An 18,390-nucleotide genomic window follows, 5' to 3' on the forward strand; every position below is an offset into this window, starting at 1 on the left:
AACTACACAGCCATATCTTTCCCAGACCGGAATCAAGCATCCGAGGACCGGACCGGTTTCGAGGTAACACCTCTCATCAGCCCGGCTAGCTTGACTCCAGTGGTGTGGAGGCTCTGGGACCCACTTCTGAGCTACCCCAGTACACTCAGGGAGAAAATTACAAAAAACAATTTGATGGACAGAATGTAGATCAATGTCTTACATTCACCCCAGTACAATGATCTGGGCCTAAATCCATCGTTTTTGGGTGGTGTGGAGTGCAAAAAAGCGATGGATTTGGGCCCAGATCTTTGGACTGGGGTGAGTGTGTGACATTGATCCACATTCGGTCCATCACCTGTTGTTTTTGCATTATATGATGGTAGGCTGACTTATTGTTCCAATCAATTTGTCTTGCAGTCAGCCAACGTCCGGGTGTTTGTTCACATATGAGTTCTCACACAAGGTAGGAAGTGAAGGCGCGCTCAGGCGACTAGATCACAAACTTCCACATATATTCCCCCAATTCTGATTCAGCCCTCATTTTCTTCTCTCTCAGCCATGAGGTCCTGATGAGAACCCCATGAATTTTTAAGGGTTCGAAAAGCGTAGACCATTCTACCTCACCATAAGACCATCAAATTCTAACCATATGTTTGTTGAAATTATAAAAATAGGCTGATCTGTTTCTTTCAGAGCCCTTGTCTATGGTGCTTTTCTCTTTTTTTCCCCCATTTATTTGTATCCTAATAATTAGTTTGTGACATTACAATTGTACATATAGTTGTGAGTGTGTGTTGTGTATGAGAGAATGAGTGATGAGTGGAAATGTTGATCAACTTGGTATGTTAGGAAGTTTTCTTATCGAATTTGTCATTAATCATTGTGTTATCAATGTTTGTTTTAAGAAAATGTAATTTTTATGAATAGTGTTCCTTGTTTTGTTTGTGTTCGAAATCTTGTCGAATTTTTGGTAAACTTCGGACCAACTAATTCGCAAAAAAAATGTTTTCAAAAATAAAAAAGATTTAATTTATGAACTGTGTCACTGTCCCACACTCAGCTTAACTCTTTGCGCGTAGGAAATTTCTTTCAAATAGAAATTGCAGTACTGGCTTTCTGGTTGTTTAGTTGCAATGCTAAAAAAGAACTTATAAAGGGAGCAAAAAGTAATGATGTTCTAATGCTAAGGGAGAAGAGGAGGTGTTACAAGGGTGCAGTTCTTAAGGCAATGAGGCGCTGGGACGAGAATATTTGGTCTGAATTACTCCATGCGTGCAAAGTAAAAGACGAGGCCACGTTCTGGCGTTTGATTGCTAAGGGTAATAGTAATGGAACTTGCCGCAGGGATTTGTTTTTAGATGCTAACACCTGGGTATCTCATTTTTCTGATTTATATTCCACGACAAACAATGAGGTTACCCTCGGTAAAGAGGACTTAAATCTCAACTTAAGCAAGACACCACTGTCCTTTAGCATGTCAGAATCTATGGAAGCTATAAATGCAATAAAACCCGGGAAAGCTCCTGCGCAGGACAGGATTCCTGGGGACTTATAGAAGCATGAGACTTATCAAAATCACAACCAGCTCAGACGAGAATCTTGCAACCGCCGAACATCTCCACTTTCAGATCCACACCGACCCCAGGACCCCACTGAGAGGCACCCTCATCTACAGGCCTCCAGGTACCCGCCCCCAATTCAGCGATGACATCACGGACTTCGTCAGCCCACACGCCCTAGCCTCCGAGAACTACATTCTTCTAGGAGACCTCAACTACCACCTTGAAAACAAACACGACAGCAACACCACCACTATTCTGGACAACCTGGCCAACCTTGGACTCAAACAACTTGTGGACACCCCCAACCATGTAGCCGGACACACGCTCGACCCTATCTTCACATCCAGCAAGCACATCTCCTTCGATCGCACCACAGCTCTCCACTGGACGGACCACAGCTGTGTTCACTTCAGCTACAAAACATCCCAATCCCACAATCGCCCTCAACCTATTCCTCGACGAAACTGGAACTAAATCACCTCCGACCAACTCCTCACATCACTCAACCAAAACCCTCCCACCCTCTCATTGGACCCAAACCAAGCGGCCACCAAACTCAAGCAATGGATCACCCACAGCGCTGACGAATTAGCACCCCTGAAAAAGCACCAGATCAATTCAGCCAGCAAAAAGGCTCCCTGGTTCAATGATGAACTTAAAAAATCCACGAAGCTATGCCGCACTCTGGAGAAGATATGGAGAAAAAAAAAACAACCTCAGACAACATGGCCTCCCTTAAGTCAGCCACCCGCAAACACTACCAACTGATTCGCTCCGCTAAGAAATCAGCATTCAAGGACCGTCTCGACAACAACACTCATAACAGCAAGGAACTCTTCAACATCGTCAAAGAATTCACCAACCCCACCGCAGCATCTAACGACATCATTCCCTCCCAAGACCTCTGCGACGCGTTATCCTCCTTCTACTACAACAAAATTGCCGACATCCACAACAGCTTCGAGAATTCTCCCAGCGCCTCCCCACCCCCCTCAGATCCTAATCCGCCAACTAACAACCTCAGCGCCTGGAACCCAATTACCACTGAAGACACCATTCGCCTCATGAACTCAATCCACTCTGGCTCGCCCACTGACCCCTGCCCCCACCACATCTTCAACAAAGCTGACTCCATCATCGCACCCCATCTCCGTGATGTCATCAACTGCTCGTTCAACTCTGCCACCTTTCCAGAAAGCTGGAAACACGCCGAACTCAGCGCCCTTCTGAAAAAACCCACAGCAGACCCCTCTGAACTTAAAAACTACCGACCCATATCCCTTCTCCCATTCCCGACCAAAGTCATCGAGAAAGCCGTCAACAGCAAGCTCGCCGCCTTCCTTAAATCCAACAACTCCCTTGATCCATCTCAATCTGGATTTCGAGCCAAACACAGCACCGAAACCGCCCTCATTGCAGCGACCGACGACATCCGAGCACTCCTGGACAACGGAGAAACAGTGGCCCTCATCCTACTCGTCCTATCTGCCGCTTTTGACACAGTCTGCCACAGCACCCTTATACATCGCCTCAGCAACATCGGCATACAAGGAAAAGCCTTGGACTGGATCACCTCATTCCTCGCTGGGAGAACTCAAAGAGTCCGACTTCCCCCATTCTACTCAGAGGCCACCGAAGTCATCTGCGGCGTACCTCAAGGATCCTCACTCAGTCCCACCCTCTTCAACGTCTACATGAGTCCTCTCGCTTCCATCGCGCGTCAACACAACCTCAACATTATCTCTTACGCCGACAACACCAAGTTAATCCTCTCCCTCACCAAAGACCACAACACCGCCAAAACCAATCTTCACGAAGGCATGAAAGAAGTAGCCGAATGGATGAAACATAGCCGCCTAAAACTCAACTCAGACAAAACGGAGGTACTCATCCTAGGATCTTCCCCCTCAGCTTGGGATGACTCCTGGTGGCCTTACACGCTGGGCGCAGCACCCACACCCACTGACCATGCACGTAACCTTGGCTTCATCCTAGACTCCTCCCTCTCGATGTCCAGACAAGTCAACGCCGTCTCGTCCTCCTGCTTCAATGTACTTCGCATTCTCAAAAAGATCTTCCGCTGGATCCCCCTAGAGACAAGAAAGACTGTCACCCACGCATTGTCCACGAGTCGACTGGATTATGGCAACACACTTTACGCCGGAACCACAGCAAAATTACAGAAAAACTCCAGCGCATTAAAAACGCGTCAGCGAGACTCATATTAGACATCCCACGCCAAGATCACATCACCGAACATCTAAAAGACCTCCACTGGCTCCCCGTTAACAAAAGAATTACTTTCCGCCTTCTCACCCACGCACACAAAGCCCTCTACAATCTAGGACCCGAATGCCTCAACACTCGACTGTCCTTCTACAAACCCACCCGCCAACTTAGATCGTCCAATCATGCCCTCACCGCAGTCCCGCGCATCCGGAAATCCACCAAGGGTGGCAGATCCTTCTCCTTCCTGGCTGCCAAGACCCGGAACTCAATCCCCACCCACCTCTGCCTTACCCAGAACCACCTCTCTTTCAGAAAAGAACTTAAAACCTGGCTTTTCGACAAATAATGAACCCTTTCCCCCAGCGCCTTGAGACACTCTGGGTGAGTAGCTCGCTTTACAAATGCCTGAACTTGAACTTGAACTTGACCTAGATATGGGCACCATATGTTAGCTCCTTGTGCAACACCATTGCAAAGGGTGCCCCTATTCCCGACACATGGCGGGGCGCAGAGATTGTAGACATTTTTAAAAAGGGAGACAGTATGAATCCGGCCCATTATAGACTAATTAGTCTAATTGATGTACTTCAAAATGTATTTGCAAGACATATTTTAATTAAAATGAGTTCTTGGATTAGGAAAACAGTGTCCTAACCAAGTACCAGGCAGGTTTTAGAGAAAAAATCAGCACAATCAACCAGGTGTTTAGATTTCTCTGTATCATCTGGAAGTACATCAAAATAAAAAGGGCACATCTGTATATTGCATTTGTTGACCTCAGTGCAACCTTTGATCTGGTCCCCAGTTTTACCCTGTTGATAAGACGGACGGACCAGGGTGTTCCTGGCGAAATTTTGGTACAGATCGTCAGGTTGCATGAGGCCAACTATGCCAGGGTGAGAAGGGGCCCGAATGGAGAACTGACGGATCGCATCAATATAAACAGGGGTGTAAGACAAGAATGCGGTTTTGGCACCGACTTTGTTCTCTCTGTATGTGAACGACATACCAGATACCCTCTTGGGCTGCGAACAAGATTCTCCCAAGATGGGTGGGGCCCACGTACCTGTGCTCCTGTTGAAGATAATACTATTTTAATATCACAGACACCCAAAGGTTTACAAAATTTACTTGACACTTTCAAATTTTATTCTGAAACTAAAGGATTGGCGATTAACTCATCTAAAACCAAATATTTGGCGGTCAATCCCCAAAGAACCTTTAAAAAAACTTTGACTGTTAACACAGATAGGAACGAATATGTGCACAATTTTAATCATTTAGGCATTACTTTAGACACTAAACTCGATTGGAAATCTCAAATAGATAAAAGCAAAACTAACTTCACCCAGAACTCAGTCCGATAGTAAGGCGGCATAGGAGAAGCCAATCTAAAGCTGTGTCGCCAGTATTGGACCTGTATAAATACAAGGTACAATCTGCTTCTCTTTACGGGACTGAATTATGGTGTTACGCGGCTAAACATAGCTTTAAGCTACATGAGAACATCTTTTTCAGGAAATTAGATGTTCCACGGCGTACAACTCCGTTGCCACTCATAATGGTCTTGGACATTCACAGTACTGATGACCACACGGCGTTATGACCCTTATTGTTTTGGGTTCGCGTGTGGTCAATAGACAAACTAGTCGATTATAGAGAGGCTCTAAAAGAAATTCTGTGAATAAAAAACAACATTAGCTTGGTATGGTTGACCCACATCGAGGACTGGTTTATTAGGATGGGGTTGAGTCATTATTGGGAAGACCCTGGAGGTTTAACTCTGAGCTGTAAAAAAGTGCTAAAATTCAGATACTGGGCATTTGTTCAACATTTTCATCTAAACAAGCCCGAACTAGGTACCTTATCTCTGAGGTATCTTACCATGAAAACAGATAGTAGATTTGAGCCTTTCATGGACGAAATCTTACCATGTCTCGCTAAATCCCTGTATTTAAAATTTTGCTATGGCATATTGCAAATTAAAGCAAATACCAATAGATGGGTGTGTAAAGCAGAAAAGGAAAATTTGGCCAGTTGCGAATTTTGTAATACTGGTGCCAAAGAGGACGAAGCTCATGTATTATTCTTTTGCCCTGCCTACACTTACCCCAGAAGAAAATGGTAAAACCTATTTGCCAACTTTTGGGATTCAGACATTTCAGCGAGGCGGAAAGAATATTTAGAACTAAAACAACTCAACCTATTGTCTTTAGCGTAAGCAGATACCTCTTCTCTGTGGAACCTATAAAAGGAGGGAAAGGGGCTCTAAGTTATAGGGACTGTCAGCTCAATCCCTAGCTGAGATAAAATTAAAAGGTGTGATATGGAATCATGATCTAATGTCAGTATTGCCTATAACTCATATATTATTGTCCTTGTTTTTAAGTAGGAAGTAACATCATGTATATAAAGTTTGCTTCAATGAATTGATAATTACATTTTTTGATTGATTTAAAAAAAAAATATTTATTGTTTTAATTCTTGCAATTACCTCTGACGGACTTTCAATTGGTATACTTAAACTATGTTGGGACGGATGGGTGTGAAATTGGAAATCTGATTGTTTTTATATTGTATGTACATCTTATTTGGTTTATAGCCGAAATAAAGATAAAGAAAGAAAGAAAGAAAAGAGGCTGCTATTGAAGGAAATCACTCCAAGAAACAATAGTGCTATTGTGCCACAAAGAGCCTGCCTGCTGGAGCTCTTGCCTGGGTGAGCTTGAGTGCTGTAGGGTTGAAACCTCAAGGATTACTGCTCATAATGTTAGTGGAAGCCTTCAATATGCATTCAATTTTCATTATTATCCCATGAATTTGAATCTTGGAATGAGAAGACCATTTTCATCACAACTTCTCATCAACCAGCAGTAGGATGCTGCCACAAGAGTTATCTGCACCACATTGCACATCACCACACACAATCACCTCATCTAGAATCCTGTGTCTTCAAGTCACCTGCATTCAGGTTCAATCCCACCTCAACCAACAACTAGTTCAACATCACATTGCCAAAATTTGGAACCCTCCTTGATCTTCTTTTTTCACAAATTGACCACTTCACTCCTTAAGATAGAGCTCCAATGCCTGGAGCTTTGTGGTTTTGAGCCATCAAGTCTGATCACTGAGATCTAACGTCATGTCAACGGGTGAGTCACAGTGATTGACTCCTGCGATTTGGATTGAATTCCATTTTATTGAATTACTCCTGGGTACTTTTGACCCAGTAGATTCTGTGGTGACTTTCATTAGTTATATTTCATAGCTATCACCCATATTTGTCTTGTTTTTCATTTTTATTATTTTTTATATTTTTTTCATTTTAACTAACTAAGACTAAGGTATTTGCTTTATGGTTGAATAGCGAGGTAACATTAATATGCATAGTGTAGGAAGCTGGCGCTGTGTATGGTATAACACTAGGTGGTTATACCGTACACAGAGTCTAGAGATTCCTCCAGAAGTGTACAGGGCTCACTGCAAACCCAGAGCAGTGTTAGAGATGTGTTGTGCACGTAAGGACCAATAAATGAAACACGACTCAAAAAGGAGATCCACACCAACTTTTAAACATAAGCTTTGCTCAAGATTTATTTTGAGACCAAGCTCTTCGCAAAAAAAGTATGTACATTTTTAAAAGAAATGCTTTTCTGTTCCAAAAGTGGACACATTGCTATTTTAAGTGCTTTCGTACTGAATGATGATTTTACCCTTACATGTGGATAAAATTGGTTCATGTTTTCTCTTGCAGTGTCTTCTCTGCAGTGCTATTCATGCCTCGTTCGAACTCCCATTTCCAAGTGTACAGAGGTGAAAAACTGCTCCGAACAATCGACAATGTGCAAGACAACTATGTATTCCCCAGATAGTGGTAAGACAATATACAAAGTCCAAGGCAACTATGTATTCCCTCATTAGTGGTAAGACATCCACAATGTGCAAGACAACTGTATATTCCCTAGGTAGTCGCCAGGACACCGCTCGGTAACAGCGCGCTTTATACATGGTATAAATAATATAAATAAATAAATAAATAAGACAATATAAATTTGCAAGACAACTATGTATTTCCCAGGGAGTGGTAAGACCATCTACAATGTGCAGGTTAACTAATTATTCCAAAGGGAGTGATGAGATAATAGATATTGTGCAAGACAACTATCTGTTTCCCAGATCGTAGTAAGGCAATCTACAACATGCAAAACAACTGTTTAGTCCACAGGCAGGGATACACTTTAAAATGATAAGTCCCAAGCCTATCTGTCCTAACGTTTTTTACATTTGAGTACATATAGATTTGAGAGGAGTCTGCATGAATTATGCTCAGATGTAGTATTTTACTCCTATATTTACAGGTATTAAATGCATACATTTTATACAGGAATGTTCACATTGCTGTGTACATGCTGATATAAAAAATACAGGTATCCACTTTAAAGGATTCAGAGACCTAGTTGGTGTATATGGTTACTGTCAATTATGTCAGTGTGTACCAAAAAATGAGAAAGAAAAATTTCTTTTTAGAGTCCCCTCACTCACCGGGGTTGCCCCACGGTGACATGCTTCATCATTGGGGCCATCCCAGTTCTCTACGAAAAGGGGTGTGCTGCGACTAGCGGACTACGCAGGAGCACTTGTTTGTGAAATGACTATGTGTGGTGTAAAGTGTGGTGATGGTGGAGTGGGTGTGTGATTAAAAATACCGTGCTAGTGGGCCTCAACAATTTATTTTGCTCCTAGTGTGGTATATTAAAATGGGGTAACACTGTATTCTAACCTTAAATTTGGGCTAGATCAATGTTATGGTCGACATGTTTCAAGCTCCCCAAGCTTTTCATCAGGACCATACAGGGTCCAGCCCTGTATTTTCCACTCCTATATTTTAATAAATAGAAATACGAGTAGGATACAAATCGTATGTATAAAAAACGCATGTCTAATCATTAACAGCGTATAGCACAACAACTATTTTTTTTAAAAACCTATTTATTAAAACATAGGAGTGGAAAATACAGGGCTGGACCCTGTATGGTCCTGATGAAAAGCTTGGGGAGCTTGAAACATGTCGACCATAACACTGATCTAGCCCAAATTTAAGGTTAGAATACAGTGTTACCCCATTTTAATATACCACACTAGGAGCAAAATAAATTGTTGAGGCCCACTAGCACGGTATTTTTTAATCACACACCCACTCCACCATCACCACACTTTACACCACACATAGTCATTTCACAAACAAGTGCTCCTGCGTAGTCCGCTAGTCGCAGCACGCCCCTTTTTGTAGAGAACTGGGATGGCCCCAATGATGAAGCATGTCACCGTGGGGCAACCCCGATGAGTGAGGGGACTCTAGAAAGAAATTTTTCTTTCTCATTTTTTGGTACACACTGACATAATTGACAGTAACCATATACACCAACTAGGTCTCTGAATCCTTTAAAGTGGGTTCCTGTATTTTTGATAATGAATGTAGGCCGACCTAGTTTGGTTTAACCTCCTTCTCCCTCCTATTTCTTGTTTTACATGCTGATATAGACATACTTTAAGATGGATCCACTAGACTATGTACTGCAATGTTTATACTATATACTAAAACATGTATATTATATGCTGAGTTTATATTACTACAGTGCAGATGAAATTGTATATGTATGTTATTCTGTGTTGCACATGTTTATTAATCGAATACTCAGTATTGCGAAATTCATACATAAAATTAGGGTAAATGAATTCCAGTATGTACACACCAAGAGATGCACATCATATGTATAAAAGCACCAATTATATAGAAAAGAAATACATATTGTAAGCTGCTAATTTTGTACTCACAGAAAAGGCACATGTAGAACACAGTAAAGTTACATATAAGAACTCCTAACTTTCCGATCAGAAAGTTTTGATATTTGTAAGGAAAAACAGGCAACAATTATGCATTTCTCTCTTTTTAATTATACTCAGCATCCTTTTAAAGACAACTTAATTAGTAAGGGCACATATATTTAAAATCCACGATACTCACATCAACAATGTTGAAAATACAGTAGTTATGCATTACCATTGGGCTGCAGAAAGAAATTCTTGTAGCTGAGGAAAATAATTATCATATTGGTTCTTGTTCTTAGAATCCCAATACTCTAGCTAGAATATTTCTCTAGTCTGTCAGCATGGGATGTGAGGATTATGCATGTTCAAAGCTTGCTACCTACCAGTGAAGATTTTCCCAACATAAGCCTAAAATAGAATTCTTTGAATATAGAATCTGTGAACCAGCATGCTGCTGCCACAATACTTTCCAAAACAGAACCCTAGCGAGACCGCTTTAGAAGACACTGCCCTCTTTGCTGAATGTGCAGAAAAGTGACAATTCCTGCTTCAGACATGAGCTAGCAAACTCCTCTGGCAATGGCAGGGGAAGAAACTGTCCGATATAGTTTTCCGATTGATGTTAGGGCTTCTAAATACCAAGAGCTTGGGAATGCTTGGATTGAAATTGAGTGATTTTTGGACTTTGGCTCGTCTGGGGTACACTTCCCACCGGTAAGTCCATTTATCCTTGTGCATCAGAAAATCTCTTTTAGGAGTCTGCACTCCAGTCCAATTTCCAGTTGCTGGTGACCCTGGAATCTCAGTCCGATATCCTGTTCCTTTTTCTCAGAAGGTTATCTATAATCCCTAAAAATGTATCTGTTCAGACAGAAATGCCAAAAGGCCTTTGCCAAATCAGTCAATATTCTTGAATGTGTACCCCCAGGTGATTGATATAACTGACTGACAAGATGCAGCCCATTCTTTGCAGTGCGCAACAGGTCACTTTGTTCTCTGTCAGACTTTCACAGTGAAAGGCCCACTAGGAGTTCCTGGAAGTTGATGCGCAGATTTCATTCTCCTTAGGACCACTTTCCTCTGGAGTTTTTACAAAGATTGCCTTTCCTTTCCAATCCTCCATGCAATCCTACCATTATCAGATCTCAAGGCTAGCATTCTTGGGCTCTGATTATCTAAGACCCTTCCATAGATGAGAAGTTAAGTCTGGAATGGCCCAATAATGAAATGGACCTAGAAAAATTGCCTGGATGAATGATAATCAGAGGTCCACTTAGCTAGGTTTTGCAACTTAATCCAGTCTTTGAGGAGAGGTGTTTTCAGTTCCCGCAAAATCCACTACCTTTTACCAAGGTAGGTAGATGGAACCCAAGGGGTTAGCTTTTTCTTTGATGATGACAAAACCAACGTTTTGTAGGAGATGCACTGTGCATACTGAATGTGCCAGGATTTGCATCTTGGACTGATCCATCAAGAGGATAAACTCCAAACCTCCAACCCCTAATTCTCATAGAACATCCCTGAAAAGGTTTTGAATTTTAATGATCTGCTTCTGAAAATGTAATAAGCTCCAGTGCAAACCAAAAATTGGGACCAGGAGGGTGGAGATCTATCTATCTTGAAGTGACAGTAGACTAAGCATTCCTTTGATTCCTCCAGGTTGATTACCAATCAATGCCCAGTGTCCTTTTTTACCCACTAAGAATACGTTGCTGCTAAACCTCCTAGGATGTAAACCGGTTCTGACCATAACCCCTTTCAATCAATTAATCAATCAATCAACCACAATTAATAAAATGCAACAACTCACCGGTGAGAGTCTTAAGGGGCTGGAGGGGAGTTGGGCCGGCTCCGTGGTGTTCTGGAGTCATTCTGAGAGCCAGGTCTAAAGATCCTTTCTGAACTGGGGCAATGTGGGAGATTGCCAGAGGTGGCTAGGTAGGGTGTTCCAGGCTTTGACTGCAAGGTAGGTGAGGGATTTTCCTCCTGTTCTAGTCTTGTTGCTGCTGATGAGGGCATGCTCATTGTGAGTATAGTATGATGCCAAGGTTTAGACCGTGGTCCGTTGGTGTGGGGGTATTTCTGAGGGTTTAGGGCCAACAGGAGTCAAGAGGGGGTGGAGCACAGAATGAGGACTTCTGTCATTTCTGAGTTGATTTTCAGGCAGCTGTTTTTCATCCAGGTGGTGACAGCTTTTATCCATTCTTGGAAGTTGTGTTTGGTGATGTGGGTTTGTTGGTGAGGGAGAGGATCAGCAGGGTGTCGTCGGCAAAAGAGACAATGTTGGTTACTGAACTTATTGCCTTCCACCTGTATTTTTTCTGACATGTAGTTTGGTGCTTTATGACTCTGGGCACTTTACCTCTGCTGATCAGTGCTAAAGTTCATATAGTCCCCCTATTGTAAATTGATGTATGAACTAGTGACTCCATGAGTGGCTGGTTTGAAATACTTGTCAGGCCCTAGTAAAGTGCACTGCGTGTGCCCAGGGCTTGTAAATCAAACGTTGCTGGTGGGCTTGCAGCACTGGTTGTGCCACCCCCAGAAGCAGCTTGTAAAGTGTGTCTTAGGCCTGCCATTGCAGAGCCTGTGTGCAGTCGCTGTCTGTCATGTTGACTGGGCAAGTGCACCCACTTGCCAGTCCCTAAACCTTCCCTTTACTTAATATCAGACACCCCCAAGGTAGGCCCAAGGGCAGGGTGAAATGCAAGTATAAGGTAGGAAAACGGTCCCAGGATGCTTGTTTCCCTTCCAGGGAAACAGTATAATCAACACTTTCCCTTGGCTAGATTTAATGAGAACTCAAGCCCAAATACTGATCTTGGACACAAGACTCTACTAGGTAGAAGTACAAACATAAACAACTTTCTGTATAAAACTATATAGTATTTTATTAAAACATTCTGATTGTCAATTTAAAAAAAACACATACACAAAATGTAAAAATAGAGTTTGAAAAACTCTTCACACAATTCATAAAAACATCACCACATAATTGTACTATAATTCATACACAAAACTTATGTAGACAGCATTAATACAAAAGTTCATTGGAAGAAAACCTGCTCAAATTTATACAGTAAACAAACGAGGAATGGGGGAGAGAAGGGAAACAAATACAGACATTAACACTTTGTCATCTAATATTGCACATTAATTCCCGCGTTTAACTCAAACCCAGAGTCGACTTGTTTTCGTTGTTCTTGGGGCGAGTTCGGTTGTTTAATTGTGCACAAGTATGCGTCGACGCATTTCGATGGACTCGTTAGATGTATGTCATCTTTATCAAGACTTCCATATATTGTTCTCTCCTATATTGGCACTGGATGGTTGCCTTTGTAAGGAAATCCTTATATCATGGTTTTTTTATAATTCATTGTGCTGGGATTCTTAATTTTAATAATGTTGCTGATACTCTTCACTCAATCTTGGGCCAGATCTGTGGGTTTTCTCCCCCCTCGGTGTTGGTTGACACACATGCAGTCTTTAATGTGGGTCGGGGGAATGAAGAATTTAAGGCGAATGCCTGTCACCTTAGTTATTTGTGTCCTTTGCATGGTTCTTGCGCTTCGCCCCACTGCCGCCCCGTTATGTATTAAGGTTCCAGCCTCCACGTTGTAGCCTAGTATTTGCTGTCGTCAAGTCCTAGGGTAAGGTGGATTAAAAAGGGGCGCCGTGTTCTTTCACTGAGTTCTACTGGCGTTCCTATGGTACGACTAGTCTTTAAACTCCACCCGTCCTTGTGCGTCCGTACTCCTCGCGGTCTTCCAAAAAAGTGTTTCTCCAAAATCCTTTCCAGGGAAGACATGGCTTGGCAGTTCGGGCTGCACTGTTCCCATGAGGCACGGGGTCAGAATGATTTGCATATGGCCATGTCTGAACTGGGGTGGTGGAGTGAGCTAAAGAATGGTGATGGATTAAACCCAGTTCAGTTGACTGGGGGTGAGTGTTTGATTTGCTCAAACGCTCCGTCCATCGTACCCTTTGGTATTGCTTTGTTCGCGCTAAGTGGGCATGGTATGTGCAGACGTGGGTCCCTTGCTCACTCTACCACTGGATTCAAGATAGCCTGGCTGCTGAGGATTATGAATCCGAAACTGGTCCCAGGATGCTTATTTCCTGTCCAGGGAAGACAAAGCTTGGCAGTTCGGGCTGGACTGTTCCCATGAGGCAGAGGGTCTGACTGATTTGCATATGGCCATGTCTGAACTGGGGTGGTGGAGTGAGCTAAAGAAAGCTGATTGATTAAACCCAGATCAGTTGACTGGGGGTGAGTGTTTGATTTGCTCAAATGCTCCGTCCATCGACCCCTTTGGTATCGCTGGTGTGTGTGACATGTCCTAATAGTGAATTGCAGCCGTTTTCCACTATTGCAAGGCTAACTGTTCCACATAGGCCAGAAAGGGGCAGTTTGATTACAACATTTTATAATCCTAACTCACTCAGGAAACTAGGTAGAATTTCGAGATTAGTATGCCTGAACTCAGAATGATAAAATATATCTTTTAGTGAAGTTGGTTTTAACATTCTGTGTTTGAAAATACCACTTTTAGAAAGTAGGTATTTTCTTGCCTAACTATCCAAGCCTGCCTCTGCTAGGTTGTGTATTCCTTGTCTGGAGTTTGAGTGACAGGGGCTGGGGGATTCCAGGAGACAGGGTGAGTCAGCACAGGGCTGAATTGAGCTACCTGCATGTAGATGGGTGGGAGGAGTTGCACCTGGGACCTGAAAAGGCTGTTCCTGCCTGCCACAATGCTGGCTCCACCTCCTATGGTGTGTCTAATGTCCCTGGCCCCCACTGTCAAAGGAAAGAAGTAGATTTGTCAACAAAGTGCTCCAGGACTGAACAGAACTGGTTTGGACAAGGCACAGACACTCTGCCTTCAGAGACAAATGATTTTGGAGTATGAACGAGGGGACCCAGACCTCAGAACTTTAGATCACTTTTGGGAAACAAGAAGAAACTTTATGAGGAGAGTAACCAGAAAAACTGAGGAGGATACTAACCCTTAGCTGAGTGCTGTTTAGGGGATTGGCCTGGAGTGGTTGCCTGACTGCCAAAGAAAGGAGAAATGACTTTGTGCTACTTTGAAATCAACTTGTTAAGGATCTCAAAGGGCTTGAGATAAAGCTTGCCTCCTGCTGAAGTCTCAGGGACATCAGACTTCACCAACCAGGTCCACTGCCTTCCCTTGCTGGGAATTGAAGTGCCTGCTGTTGAGCTGGGCCATCTGAGTGACTGCGTGTCGCTGGGAGCTGGAAGTGTGACTCAAGACAAAGAAGCGTGTCACCGCTGCAGCAAAAGAGAAGGGTGTTGCAGGGCCTGTCGTGGCTCAGAAGAATCATTGAGTCGCCACACGGCTGTCGGGTGTGCACACAAGAAGAATCAAGAAGATACCAGTTTATTTCATTGCACAGGATCTTCATCGCATCACAGCGCTTCAGGTCGCATCGCCATGGAAGAGCAGTAAGAAAATGCTGCATCACCTCCCCACGAGGAGAAGAACCAACGAATCCCCTACGCAGCAGTAGGGACCCGAGGCATCTCCGTTCTTGTGTGTAAGGAACCGACGCATCACCTTCCCTGCAACACTTTTGTTGTATAGCGTTACGCATCTAAAAGTACATTGAACTTAAAGTGTTGCATTTTACATCTAAAGAGAACTAAGCTAATTCTACCATTTTTAAAGTACAGTATTGTAGATTTTTGTCGTTTGTGCTCTTGTGTTAAGTCTATATAAAAATACCTATTTTTATACTACAACTTGTGTGGGGTCCATCTGTAGTGTTCTCACTGTGTTACTGTATGTGTTCACAAATGCTTTACACAGTGCCTCTGAGATAAGCCTGTCTCCTCGTGCCAAGTTACCAAGGGGGTGAGCAGGGGTTATTTTAGGAGTGTACCTCCATACCCCGACTAGACGCAAGGGTCCCTATTTGGTCATCAAAGGTACCTACTCTGTCAACTAGAGACCCCCAAATCTAACAGGGGTCATGTAGACATTGAAGAGGGTGGGGCTGAGGGAGGAGCCCTGGGGCACTCCACAGTTGGTTTCTGTTGGTTCTGAGAGGTAGGGAGGGACTCAAACCCATTGAGTTCTGCCGGTGAAGAAGGCATGTATGCCATTAAGGGCCTTGCTGCGGATACCGGTGTCGTGGACTCTAGTGGTTCGGGTGCGGTGGGAGACGGTGTTGAATGCTGCTGAGAGGCCCAGGGAGATGAGGGCTGCCGTTTCATCCTGATTAAGGAGGAAGCGGATGTCGTCGGTGGTGGCATGTAGGGCGGTCTCAGTGCTGTGGTTGCTTCAGAATATGGATTGGGAGATGTCCAGGATGTTGTTAGCTTTGATTAAATTTGCTAGCTGGGTGTTGACAGCCTTTTCTATGGCTTTCAACTATGCCACCTCTAAATCTATCAATGTGCAATTTTCTCCTGAAAAGGTTGGGGATCATGAATTTCTTGGCTTGGTCAGCGAACAGTAAAATTGAATTTTAAAATAAACCAACCACAATCTGTAACACACAAGCATACCTTGTGTTGTTGCACCACTGTATATGAAATCTGCAAGTAGTCCCACTAGATGTATTCATGAAGAACGGATACTCTTTACCTGAGTATTGACTTGGCACATCAGCCCCAATTCTGAATCAGGCTCTGAATCTGTGGCCATGTCTAATGCCTCTTAATGTGAAAATCCTCCAATTATTTTCTGGTTCTGACATGATTCACTACACTTCTGTTGAGCAGCTCTGACCCTTACAGCTCTTCTCAGCACCGCTTTCAAATTACAACCCGGTCCTGAAGATGATCCTGACGAAAGAGGATCGAAACGTCATCGACCGTTCAGCGCACTAGATGGCACAGTCCCCAATGTGGCTAGATCCAAATAACTCTTCAATTTTACAAAGATTTCCGCTTTCGCAATTGATTTTCAAGCCACAATTATCATTTGTTTTCACTGTATATATCTAAGCACCTTGACACCATGCACCGTTCCTGCTGATTACAATTGTCACTTGAGTCGCCACTTCCTGTGTCACCTTCACATGTTTAGCACCAAGTCCAATTCGGGTTGTTTTGTTATTTATTGATGTACAGTGCTGTCACAACTGTATATCCTATGTTTTCTCTTTCCTTTAATTATATGATGCCATGAGCACGTTTCAAAAACAATTGAGTCTCCTTGTCTCTGTGCGCATAATACTTTCAGTATACCTATTCAAAATGCCTTTTAAATAACACCAGTTGAGATATTGTTGTTTATATCCATCGACATTTTATCTTGGCATGCTCACCAAAATAAGGAGCGGTGTGCTCTTGAATTTCCAAGGAAGGCATCTCTGTGCCTTTCAAAGGCAACAAAATAACCTGAGGCATCTCTTTTTCTATCAACCATAGACTTTAAAGGCACAGAGGTACTCTCAATCCATGAGGTCCTCATGAGGTTTTAACTTTCCAAGGACAGCTGTCTGGTATTCCCTGAGTGGTGGCTGCCACCATGAGGGTTTTACGGCTTAACTAACAGTCTTTTAGACAGAACAGTTTATATCCTGGGGTACTCTCAATAAATCAGCTGATAGAAATGGAAATTGGCTTATCATCACTCCCCGTCTAGCTCAAAATAGCATAATTAGTTGTTAGTGACTGAATGATGAAGAGCGATTGACTTTGTTAATCGTTAAAGCTTTCCCCCTTCCTGTGAATGAAGGAGGAAAGGTTTTATAGTCACCTTCCCCTAAACTGTTGCTGCCAAAAGATAGCTTGAAATCACAAATGATTTTATTCAACATCTCTCCCTGGGAGCTAAGTTCAAAATGTAAATGGAGGCTGTCCTACTCATGTATTCTAAACTTGTCCGCCCCACAATTTAACTCACACAAGTGCAGAATAAAATCACCCATTATCCTTTCTCAGATGATTTAAGAAGGTCCGTAATGCAACCAACTGATTCAATGTCTCAGTGTACACATTCAGATTCTAGAGATTCAATAGGAGAGTGCAATTCGATGTAGAGAACACTAGCCTGACCTCCAAAAGATGTGATGAACCTCTACTGCAAGAGTTGGCAATACATCCCAGATCATGCAAAAGTAATGTCGCCAGAACCCCCTTTGCTTTTCTAAAAGTTGAGGGGAACAGGAGGGAAAAGAAAGAAGTAAAGCCATCAATATAAAGCATATAAGTTGAGTCCCAGAGATCCTAGCAGCATATGAAATAAAAATTGTGTAAAAATCTTACCCACTTGGGGGTCAGATAATTTACTAGCAGCCTCTACAATACCCCAACCAGCAATCTTATCACTTTCTCACCTCCTTACCTAGAATAATGAGTAGACCCTAGCCTCAACATGTGAATTCTGTAGCTTAGGATTCTATAAAGATGAGGTGAGTCAAATCACCCACACACGGGAGTCTAAAGCTGTAAATCATTTGGCTGTCAACGCATGCAAACTGGTCTCTGGAGGGCTCATGTATTTCAGATGTTTCACGCAGAATAGGGACTGGTTGACCAATCGAAGGAGGATACTAAAAGATCAATGTGTGCACGGAGAAACGTGGTAAACGAGATATCAAATTACCATCACATCTCAGATTCTGACTCCACAAGTGTCATCTGTGCAAAGTAAATTATATTAGAGAGGCTGCTGCTCTAACAAAAATGGGCTTATGGGATCTAGATGTGTCCTATCTCAAACACATAACCCCTACATATATTAAAAATATAGTATAACTGGTAAAGTTTAGGCTTGTCGATAAATGGCTTTATGGACCTGCGTACCAATGCATA

General features: G+C 42.9%; 1 long non-coding RNA gene across 1 annotated transcript in view; it reads left to right on the top strand.

The window, feature by feature from the left end:
• Nucleotides 1-18,390, top strand: part of LOC147724777 (uncharacterized) — a 103,187-nt gene that overhangs the window by 13,599 nt on the left and 71,198 nt on the right. The window contains exon 2 of the long non-coding RNA XR_015309934.1: nt 7,528-7,647. This is a non-coding gene — a long non-coding RNA (uncharacterized LOC147724777). The remainder of the gene's footprint in view (nt 1-7,527; nt 7,648-18,390) is intronic.

The sequence above is a fragment of the Lissotriton vulgaris genome, chromosome 4_1 (genome assembly GCF_964263255.1).
Source record: "Lissotriton vulgaris chromosome 4_1, aLisVul1.2, whole genome shotgun sequence".
Classification (NCBI taxonomy): domain Eukaryota; kingdom Metazoa; phylum Chordata; class Amphibia; order Caudata; family Salamandridae; genus Lissotriton; species Lissotriton vulgaris.